We start from the raw sequence: 12,230 nt of genomic DNA on the forward strand, positions 1-12,230 counted from the left end.
AGGTAATAATGAGGAAATAATCAACGTAATTATTATAAGATTACGATCCTTAAAGGAAATAAACTGAATCATACGACCAGATTGGTCGTATCTAATCGTTAAGCATGGTGAAGCAATGTGTAGCTGGTCGATCATCGAACAGAACCTCCTTGTTTTGACTCTGCCACGCGTCAACCATGTGTGAGAAATCCTTGCCACATCATCAGCAGCCATTTTTGGGTAAACATTTTCCCCCCAAGTTTACTTTTCTGCGACCAGCATAAAGTAAACTTAGGAAACTGACCCTTCACTTACCCTACCAAATCTATCAGAGCCACCCATGCCTTCTCGAAAAAAGGTAACCAATCATGTCCAATCAAGTCTTTTTGGTTTCCCAAAAAAGGTTTTGATGGTTATTGCACTTTCCCATACTTTGAAAGAAGTAATTCCATGATTACCTCTTTTACGGCGTCACGATCACTATAAATAATACCCCAAAATCACATTTTTACTTTTTACCTTTCACTCGCCTTCTCTTCTTCAAGAACTTTAAAGAACTTCGACCTTCAGAGCTCAAAAAATTCAGAAGCTTTTATCGCTGACCTAAGGAACTTTCGCTCAGACGTTCAAAACGTTCGTGTTCATACTCTAACTTTCATCCAAGTTCCCTGAATCTTTCTGTCGTTTGGGATGCCATGCAAAACCTTCTTATATCTGTTTTATCTCTAAGTTTTTGAATGTTCTTAGTTGAAGTTATTCTAGGGTAAGTGGGTATATTGATCGATATTGGATAGGGTAGTGAAATAATGTTTTATAGGAGATAGGAGTCAGTTTGGTAGTTAAGATTGTAGATTTAGGGCGTCAAATCGAAGTAAAAATTCGATTTTTAAGATAGCTGAAAAAACTGGGTTTTCCCTACCCTTTCAGAGTTGAAGAGTTTTTCCTGGAAAACTTTTCACTTCTGCTTTTTACTCTATTTTCCAAACTGTTCACTTGAAATACAGTGTTTTTATCAGAATGTTGCTGATCGTATAAAAAACTTAGCTTTTATACACGGGTAGCGTTATTCCAACTTTTAAACACAAGGTTTTAGGCCTTAAATTCTCATCTCCCCCTTTTCTTTTCGCAGCTTTTCATGCAAGATCCGTGGGGAGGTGAGAGGCTCATCTACAATGACTTACTGGCCTAATTACTTGAAGATGATGAGCAACCGTCGCTGTTGATACCAGAAATTCCCCTTTCTCGCGTCACCCCAAACACTCCATCGACCCCACCTCAAAATATGGGTCGAGTAAAATCCAAAGCCCAGAAAAGGAAACTGTCCGCTTCCCCTTTAAATCAGCCTGCTCCTCGGGCTGAAACTCCTTCGACCAGTGGTCAGGAGAAAACACCCTCAACCCTGCTATCCAAATTTAAGCCCAACTTCGAAATGCCATTCAACCATATGTTGAATGGTATGTTGCTCCTCCTAGGCGAGTAACGGTTAAAATGATTGCCAATTACATTAAAACATACGGACTTCCTGTGGTGATCCTAGTCCAACCTACCAGAGACCAACGGGTGAATCTGCCTGGAGGCACCTATAGCGCCTGGTCAAGATATCACATCGAGGTAGGAGCGATCCTGCCTCTCCATCCTTTTTTCCAAGGAATGGCCAACTACTTTGGGGTCGCTCCTTTCCAAATAACCCCAAACGGGTATAGAATGCTCTATGCACTCTATATCCTTTATAGCCATAAGAAAATGGCCTGACCCCACACCATACGAGGTCAACTATATGTTTGACCTAAAATCCAACCCCAATCAAGAAAACATGGGGTTTTTCCACTTATGTCACCAGGAAACGTCCCACACTTTCCTGAGTGATACAACCTGTAATGCCCCAAATTTCTTAATAAGGTTTAGGACCTTGATTAGGAGGCCGGGAGGGCCATAATTGATTTATTATAGTATTTAATGATTATATGCATGTTGATGTGAATTATATTATTATATGATGGTGAATGCATGCATATGGGCTTATATGTTAATGATAAGGGCATTTTGGTAATTTGGCCTGCTGAGGGCATATTTGAAAATTGGGTGCATTATTATGGAGATATATTCGAGCTATGCGGCATGAGACGGTCATATATAATGAGTTAGCGGTTTTATCATAACGGGGTCAATTTTGGGGTAATAGGAATGTTATTTGGTGATAGATTGGGAATATTTGAGATCAGGGTGAAATTCTGGAAGTTTTGACTATAGTGTCCCCGGGGGTATTTTCGGGACCCCAAGCACTAGGTTTTATTTGAGGTTACTTAAGCTTGAAGTAGCTTGACAGATAAGAACATATGTTAGAAACTTCTCGTTCTCTCTCAAAACAGTCTGTTTGAGCCTTTTTGAGGAAATCTTGAGTTCTAGGAGTCGGAATCAAGCGAGGGTCGAGGCATAGCGATCCTAGGAAAGATTAGAAGATTCTTAACAGAAGGATTTGATGAGAAACAACCCAATCGAAGGTAATCTAAGTTTGAAGTTTTAAGTTTTTAAAGTTTTGAAGCTTAGAATTGGACTTTGTTAATTGTTGAGTTTTTGGTCGGTTTGAGCTTTGGGTTTTGAAGGTTTTGGAGTATTGGGAAGCTTGGGAACTTTGATTTGATGATTGGGGAATGTTTGGGTATGTTTTTGGAGGATTTGGAGTGTTTAAAACGCGTTTGGGAATGGCCCAGGGTTGGGGGCCGCGGCCCTTGATGGTGGGCGCTGCGGCCCTTGCCTCAGAGAACCCTGGGGGCCGTGGCCCAAGGTGCTAGGGCCGCAGCCCTTGCCCTGTTTTCACCCCGTTTGCTCGTTTTGACCCCGGGAAATTAGCTATGGGCCTCGGGAGTGTCCCTACTACTTGGATTAGTTTGGATTGATCTCATGGGGGCTAGATGTTGGTGTGAAACCTTTGATTATCATGTTATTGATGGTGTTTCATACTTGGTTATGATTAGGTGACCGCTAAGGGCTTAAAGGTTGATCGTTCTCAAGGATCGTTCTTATATTGGTACTAGCTCGAATCTGAGGTAAGAAAACTGCACCCTGTGTATATGTGACATGCATGGCTATTATGGATGCATGTTGATTTATTATTGAGCATGACATGGATGGCTATTATGATGCATGTTGATTGGCTATTGAGTATGACATGCATGGCTATGAATGATGCATGTTGGATGTTTAAATGTAAACATTGTTAGCATAATGAATGCTTGGCAAACCTTGCCATTTGCATATGACTGTTGTTGAGGCATGCTGGATAATTAAGTGTGATGCATGTAATGCACGAGGAACATGTGATAGGGCATGCCATGAACGATGAATATGAGATTGGTCAGAGCTTGAGTCTCTGAGTTTATGCATGATCATGACTGTGCTAGAAACTATTTAGTAAGCATGCTGAATGCCCTATTCTTGGATAATTGGCATATGATACATATTGATAGCATTGCTTACTTGTGTATGGACTGAATACAAAATCGACAAAAGTGTTAGTATCAGCTGTGAGGCTGTGACTTATTTGTCAGGCTCGGCAGTGTTACTGGACACAGGTCAGGAAGCGCTGACTTACTTGTCAGAACGGCCTTAGCGTGAATCACGCAAGCCAACAGAGATTAGATCTAATCGATTACTAGCATTGAATGACTCAAGGAGCATTAATGCCTGACCGAACCTGAGGGTCGATGAATAAACAGAGCTTGAAGGCTAGTGGCTTACCTATTAGCCACTCTCTTGCTAGAAAACAGAGCCTGAAGGCCAGTGGCTTACCTATCAGCCACTCTCTTGCTAGAAAACAGAGCCTGAAGGCCAGTGGCTTACCTATCAGCCACTCTCTTGCTAGAAAACAGAGCTTGGAGGCTAGTGGCTTACCTAGCAGCCACTCTCCTGCTAGAAAAGAGAGCTTGGAGGCTAGTGGCTTATGTAACAGCCACTCTCCCGCTAGAATCATGTGATGTGCACCCATTGGTTTGAAAGCTTTATATTCAGTGTGATTATAATGATAGTCATTTGATAATGTTTATGAAAAGTGTTATGTTTTCTTGCTGGGCTTCGGCTCATGGGTGCTATGTGGTGCAGGTAAAGGCAAGAGGAAGCTAAACCATCCTTGAGTTGGAGGGCTTAGGTGATGACGTGTACATATGCGGCTGCTCGACCGCCACGGTCGAGGTTTAAAGTGGAACTAGGGTTGAACCCTGTTTTGCCGTGTAGAACGGCCTGTTGTAAATATTTTCTGTAATAAACTCTTAGTTGTATTTTCGGGATCCCAATGTATATGTTAAACGTTCTAGTGAAACGTTATATCTTAACCAAAATGTTTAATCCCTAAACCCCTAATCATACTTAGATCACGATTTTGGCCAAATGTCTCGATTAGCGAGTTTAGCACTATTTACAAGGCACACCGTAACGGTCCCAGGAGTTGGGGCGTTACACAACCTTTATATCGAATGTGGGGAAGTACCATCTGGAGTACTTTCTGTCTATAGACATGGTTGCCAAAATCCTGGCCTTCAACTAAGGAGGTAATATTTTAACTCCTCTAGTCGTTTATTTTTCTTTATTTCTTCCTGCATCTCCCTTAGATTTTTAGTGCCTTTTAGGCCCATGGCTGCAACCGGCTCCCACTCCAGACATGGAAGTCCAATCAGAACTCTTGGCCAATATGACTGAAGTAGAGAAGAGCGTCAAGCATCTGATCATAGAGGCTAACCTGAGGCTGGTCGTGCTTTTGGCACCTCACCAGGATGTGAGGGAGTCAACAGCGGGGAGTACCACCGACGAGGAGATTCCTGAGCAGCACCCAGATGTGCCGTAATCACAAAGGAGGAGGATGACTGGAGTGACAATCAGGGAACCCTCCAGGACCCCACGAGCTGCTGCTCCCCCAGCTCCACTGGGAAAGGGAAAAAAGAAAGCTACCAAACCCTCTGCCCCCATCGACGAGTCCTCGGATGAGAACAGTACTGTTTTCTCATTCTTAGATAGTTTGCCAATTCCTTATCACTTGTTTGACGGGGACGACAACTTTAAGTATACTCCAAACTTAAATTCAGATTTCTTCCAAGCATCAAGTAGTTCAGTAAGTAATGTAGTGACAAGTAGTTGTAGCACGGATACTTTACTTATAATCTCCTTACTTTATTTTTTAGTTCCATCTATATATCTTGTCTCACTGCTTGTATTGTTTCCTTTTGTGAAAATATGTCATCTGAAGACGTATTCGAACATTACAAGGCTGTTGCTGCTTCCTCAGGCAGGAAGAAAGGAAGCAAGAGGACTCGGGGAGAGAGCAGCAAAACCGCCTCAAAGAAGGTCCGGACCGAGGGTCTTTCAGAAGCTGTTCCTTCGAAGGAAAACATGCCACCTCTGTCTCCACTTGACCAGCCGGCCTCAACGCCACCGGCCGACCAGTATTCCACTCCTCCAGCACCAGTCGATCAGCATCCCACTCCTCCTGCGCCTTCCAGCCAGACACACCGCACTCAGTCCGAAGGCTCCCTGTCCAGCTCCGTGGGCAATTTAGCCAGGGAGAGAATATACAAGCTCTCCAAACACAAACGCATTCAAGAAGCCATCGACGGCACAATCTCCATGGAGACCGACCAAATACTAAATCAAGGGCAGAATGAGATAGTCAGTGTAAGTTGCATTCTGTTGCTGAGTAATTTACTTTTGATTTTCTACCCTCACCTTATTCTTTTAATCTGGTTGCAGGGATTGCTGACCATGACTGTTGGCTGGTGTCATGCAAGTGCAATGGTTTCCCAGTCATGAAAGCGCTCGAGGGGAAAAATGCTGACCTGCTCGAGAAGAACACTGAGCTGACCAAGCAGAACGGTGAACTGCTCGAGAAAAACATAGAGCTAACCAAGCTGAATGATGAACTACTCGAGCAAAAAGCCACGCTGACTGAGGAGCTGTTGGAAATCTGGGACGCCCTGAAGAAAGCCAAAGAATATAAAGAAAAATTCAGGGAGAGCGCCAAACTCAATTACCAACAATCCAAACAGCTTGAGCTCGATCTGATTGCGAGCAGGTAGGAGATGAAGGAGTTGGAAAGGCGCGTGAAGGAGCTTGAGGAAACTAAAGCCAAAAACTTGGAGAAGTACAAGGAAGCCACCTGTAATGCCCCGAATTTCCTAATAAAGGTTAGGACCTTGATTACGAGGCCAGGAGGGCCATAATTGATTTATTATGCTATTAAATGACTATATGCATGTTAATGTGAATTATATTATTATATGATGATAAATGCATGCATATGGGTGTGTTTATAATGGTAAGGGCATTTTGGTAATTTGGCCTGTTGAGGGCATATTTGTAAATTGGGTGCATGTTGTAATTTGTGAATGAGATTTTATTATTATGGAGATATATTTGAGCTATTCTGCATGAGACGATCATAGATTATGAGTTAGCGGTTTTTTCACAACGGGGTCAAGTTTGGGGTAATAGAAATGTTTATTTGATGATAAATTGGGAGTATTTGAGATCATGATGGAATTCTGGAAGTTTTGACTATAATGTTCTTGGGGGTGTTTTTGGGACCCCGAGCCTTATGATTTATTTGAGGTTACTTAAGCTTGAAGTAGCTTGTCAGATAAGAACGTACGTTAGAAAATCTCTCTCTCCCTTCCCGATAGCCTATTTTACCGTTCTAAGCTTTCTTAAGGGAATTTCGAGTTCTAGGAGTCGAAATCAAGCGAGGATTGAGACATAGCGATCCTAGGAAAGATTAGAAGCTTCTTAACCGAAGGATTTGACGAAAACCAACCCAATCAAAGGTAATCTAAGTTTGAAGTTTTGAGTTTCTAAAGTTTTTAAGCTTAGAATTGGACTTTGTGTATTGTTGAGTTTTTGGTTGGTTTGAACCTTGGGTTTTGAGGGTTACGGAGCTTTGGGAAGCTTGGGAACTTTGTCTTTATGATTGGGGAATGTTTGGGTATGATTTTGGAAGCTTTTAGAAGTTGAAAACACATTTGGGAATGGCCAAGCGTTGGGGGCTGCGGCCCTGTTCTTGGGCGCCGCGGCCCTAGCTCGATTAAGCAGGTGCCCCAATTCTGACCTTGCTGGGCGCCGCAGCCCTTGGTGTTGGGCACCGCGGCGCTTGCCTCATAATATTCTGGGGTTCGCGGCCCAAGGTGCCAGGGTCGCAGCCCTTGCCCTGTTTTTACCCCGCTTGCTCGTTTTGACCTCGGGAACTTAGCTATAGGCCTCGGGAGTGTTCCTACTACTTGGATTAGTTGGGATTGATCTTTCAGAGGCTAGATATTGGCGTGGAAACCTATGTTGATCATTATTATTGATGGTGTCCCATATTTGGTTATGATTAGGTGACCGCTAAGGGCTTAAAGGTTGATCATTCTCAAGAGTCGTTCTTAGATTGGTTCTAGCTCGAATCTGAGGTAAGAAAACTGCACCCTGTGTATATGTGACATGCATGGCTATTCTTGATGCATGTTGGTTGATTACTAAGTATGAAATGCATGGCTATTATTGGTACATGTTGGATTGTTGAATATAATGCATATGATGCACAAGAAACATGTGAATAGGACATGCTTTACACATTGAGTATGATGTTGTTCAGAGGTTGAGCCTCTGTGTTCGTGCATAGTCCTAATTGTACTAGTACTTGTTAGGTAAGCATGTTGAATACCTTGTTATGGATATTGGATATGTGATACATTTTTGGTGGCATGGCTTACTTGTGTGTGGCACTGACTTATTAGTCAGAATCGACAATGGTGTTAGATCTATCTGTGAGACTGTGATTTATTAGTCAAGTTCACAATGAGTTGAACACTGTACCGACCCAAATTCGCTAATAAGACTTAAGGGCCTTGATTAGTGTGCCTGGAGGGCATAATGGGATTTTGTGTGTGACTTTAATGAGTTTAATGCATGATTATGATTTAATGCACATTATATGACTATTTGATTATTTGAGATGCATGACTATGTGAATTAGTATGCATGTAGACCTGATTATCTTAGAAAGAGCATAATTGTAATTTGGCCATTTTGGGCATGACTATGTTGATATCTGTGATCTGTGACTCGAGACGATCCTAGAGTGAGCGGGTTAGCGGAAAAGTCAAAGCATAAATCTATACCCGGCTTGGGTTAAGCCTGGGGAGTTTAAATGAGAATTTGGAAAATATATTGAGGTTAATCTTGATGATGAGGAATGTATAATTGGTGATTAATCAGGTATTGGGTAGCAAGCGGGAAATTATTAGGAAAACTTGAGGAATTAGTGGGAATTTGGGTAATATGACTAAAATGTCCCTACATGGGCATAAAGGTTTAGAATTATTAAGGGAGGGCATTTTGGTCTTTAGGCTTGTTAGAGATAAGTTGAAGGGGGCTTTATACTTAGTGGATTTTGTAGAAAAAGAGTTATAAGGCTGAAAAGAAAGAAAGAAGAAAGAGAAAGGAAAAGAGAGAAAAGCTGAAGGGTTTTGTTCCAAAGAATCGGTTAGTGACTCTCCCAATCATTTTCCTTCATTTTTCTTGGAGTTAAGCTTAGTGGAGAGCTAGGGTAGGCTGAGCATCAAGGATCCTAAGCTAGACTTGAGGATTGGCAAGGGATTAGCAAGATCACATCAGAAATTTGAGGTAAGTTCTTGGGGATTTCAGTTTTAGGGCTTGACTGGTTTGAACTGTGTATTTGAGCTAAATAGATGGGATTTTTGGGGAAATCAGGTCAAGGTTGTGAAGGAGCAACCTAAGGAGGTCTAGGGTTCAACTCAAGGTCGAATTTCCATCCACGGTATGATTTCTAAGACCTTATCTTTGTTGTTTGAGTGAATTTCTGGTTTTTGGGTTCATTATGGTAGATCTTGAGTTTTGGGTTGCTTGAGCTTGGGGTATGAGTTCTTGGGGTGCTTGGGATGAGTGTGAGGTGTTGATAAGTTTGTTTTTGGGCTTGGGAATGATTTGGACAAGTTTGGGGTTGAAATGGTAGAAGGAAATCGCAAGAAGCGATTTTTGGGTTTTGCTGGTCTGCAACTAGCGCTACAGCGCTAGTCAGGGGGCGCTGTAGCACTAGCCTCTATTTCTGGGGGGGTGGTTCTGCTTGTAGCACTACATCGCCCTCTTTAGAGCACTGTAGCGCTGCACTGTTCACAGAAGGGGATTTTTGGGCTTTTGTTAAGGGATTTTGACCTAGGGTTCGGGGCTCGATTCCACAACTTTGTTTTGGGGATCTAGGACCTCCCGGGGGCTCGAGATTGGTCTCGAGGCTAGGTTTTGGACTTGAGGTTTGGTAATGACTTTGACTTATGGATTTTTCTTAGGTAAGCGCTAGGCCTCGAGTAGGATCGTGCTCAAGGGGTCAGGTGATTAAGGCTATCGAATTTAAAGGTAAGAAAACCGTAACACCCGGGATCAGGGCATGGGCCCACAGTGTTATTACAGGGCATGTCCCTAGATTGTTTTACTTGCAAATGTATGACCTTGGATGAATTATTATATGTTTGAATGATTATTTCGAAATGTATTATGCGTGCGATTATAATGAAATGAACGGCTAAGGCCGAGAGCGACAAGGGCCGGGTACGGCCTTGGGGCCGGAAGTAACACTCAACACATGGGGTGCTTATAGCCTGGGTGGGACCCAATGGATACATGAGTTATCCTTACGGTGAGGACCGAGACCCTAGGCTTTGGTAAGGCCTTTGGGGCGGCATGGCCGTTCTTGATCAGTCTGATGGTTTTCCTATTTATCAATGGATTATATGTCAGCTATATTCTGTGCATATGTTATATACTGTATGGGTTTTCTTGCTGGGCTTCGGCTCACGGGTGCTCTGTGTGGCAGGTAAAAGCAAGGAGTCAGTCAATCGGCCATGAGTATGGAGAGCGTGGGAGTGGCGCGTACATGTTCGGCCTGCCCGACTGCTTTGGTTGGGGGCATTTTGTATATGGCTGTATTAACTCATTCTTTTGATAGTTAACCTGGTGTAAATCTATTTTTGAGTTGTAAATATTTTGTAAACCTTATTTTTGGGATCCCAGATGTTTGATACTTAATGTTTTCAATGAAACTAAACATTTTCAAAGAGTATAGCCTTAAATTCTGATTTATTCACACTTTTGGTTTTAGAAACCACATAGAGTCAGTCAAAAGCACGATTTCTGTTTTAAACTCACTAAGTAACGGCTCTAAGGTAGTAGGGCGTTACAAACACTAGTTGTGTTTTACTGACCTAAGAGTCAGAAATGGCATAGCGTTGTGAACGCTGAGCCAAATGAAGATTATATCTAATCGATATCAGCATTGAATGACTCACATGGGGTATTAATGCTGGACCGACTGGAAGGTCAATGAAAATTATAAGCGCTTGGCTAGTCTGAGACTAGTTATTCAGAGCCAGGGCATATGGCCCCAGTGACTGTTTGTCACATGGCTAGGGAACGCTGTTCCACAGTTATGACTCTAGAGTTAGGAGGAAGGCTATGTTGGTGACTAGTCACCATGCACCTATCCTGTTAAAGCTAGTGAGATGCTCACTTATTGGTTAAGCCCTGGTGATCCTATCGTCACATGGCTAAAGGGTGCTGTTCCCATATTAGAGACCTTTGTTAATTGTTAAGCCCTGGTGATCCTATCATCACATGGCTAAGGGTGTTCTCCCCATATTTGTGACTTTTGTGATAGTCACCTATTTGTTTGGACTGCTGGTCCTGAGTAATTAATACAATCACTGTTTATATTATATCATGTTATATTGTGTTTTCTTGCTGGGCTTCGGCTCACGGGTGCTATGTGGTGCAGGTAAAGGCAAAAGAAGGTTGGACCATCCTTGAGTTGGAGAGCTTAGGTGATGATGTGTACATATGCAGCTGCACATCCGCCACGGTCGAGGTTCAAAGAGGAACTAGGGTTAAACACTGTTTTGCCGCATAAAACGGCCTGTTGTAAATATTTTCTTGTAGTAGACTCTGAAATTATAATTTTGGGATCCCAGTATATATATTAAACGTTCTAGTGAGACGTTACATTTTAACCAAAATTTTTAATCCCTAAACCGCTAATCATGCTTAGTTACACGATTTTGGCCAAATGACTCGATTAGCGAGTTTAGCACTATTTACAAGGCACACCGTAATGGTCCCTGGAGTTAGGGCGCTACACCACCCACTTTTGCTTCTACGAGTTTTGGAAGCACAACCAGAAGGCCAACTTCAGCTACCTATCTGAGCGCTTGAGATGGACTCTTATGTCCCAGTGCGCCATTCGCCTGGAGGAAGAGGAAAGGGCTGGAGTTCCTGCTTCCCCATAGATTTCCATGTCAATGGGGATAGATGGCGCAGACAATGAAGCTGGCGTTGCTGTCGACCAGGACGCTCCTCAAGACCCTCCAGTCTCGTAGTCTTTTTTCCTTTTTTCTTTCTATCTTTGGGCTACACGACCTACGGGTCGTGATGTAAAGACAATTACTTTTTAAATTACAAAATTTTATTACTGCATGGGCAGCTTTTACTTTTAACAAACAATTACATCCAAGTAGCGACTACTTGTAGTGTATAGGAATTCCTTTAGATATTATAATATTTGCATTTTATCATAACATCTGCTCGCATGACCGAACCTAGCATAGTACTTTGGTTTGATTTAAAAAAAATACTAAATTTTGAAAATACTCTAAGTACCTTAACATGCTTTCACTTATTTTGCTCATGTGTTTACATACCTTTAGATATGCTTTGCTCACTAGATACCTTATATGTCCCCCAAGTGATTGAGGAGCTTTAGGTCCTTGGTCACTTGGCTTGACCAAAACCTGTTCGAACATTACTACTCAGAGCAAAGGAATTAAAATAGTAATATAGCAAAACAACACACGTAATGAGCAAATACTTGTAATAGATACAATAATTTGCAAGAATGACTGGCTGCACACAGTCCCTTATATTTCTTGTAATAAATGGAAAAAATGTGTCTGTACGAGTGATCAATAAGATCTTACACTTATAAGCGATTAGTCACATAAAATGACCAACCCATTTTCACAACTTGTAAAATGTAAAATTAATACAAGCCAATTCTTTAAGAAGAATTGTTTATTAATAGTACTTGCGCAGGTGTTCTCCATTCCAATAGTGAGGAATGAGATCTCCATTTAAGCGAGCAAGTTTATAGGTGCCTGGATGGAGGACTTCTTCAATCTGGTACGGTCCTTCCCAATTAGGTTCGAGTACTCCAGCAGCCTGGTCCCAGG

The sequence above is a fragment of the Humulus lupulus genome, chromosome 5, assembly GCF_963169125.1.
Source record: "Humulus lupulus chromosome 5, drHumLupu1.1, whole genome shotgun sequence".
Taxonomy (NCBI): domain Eukaryota; kingdom Viridiplantae; phylum Streptophyta; class Magnoliopsida; order Rosales; family Cannabaceae; genus Humulus; species Humulus lupulus.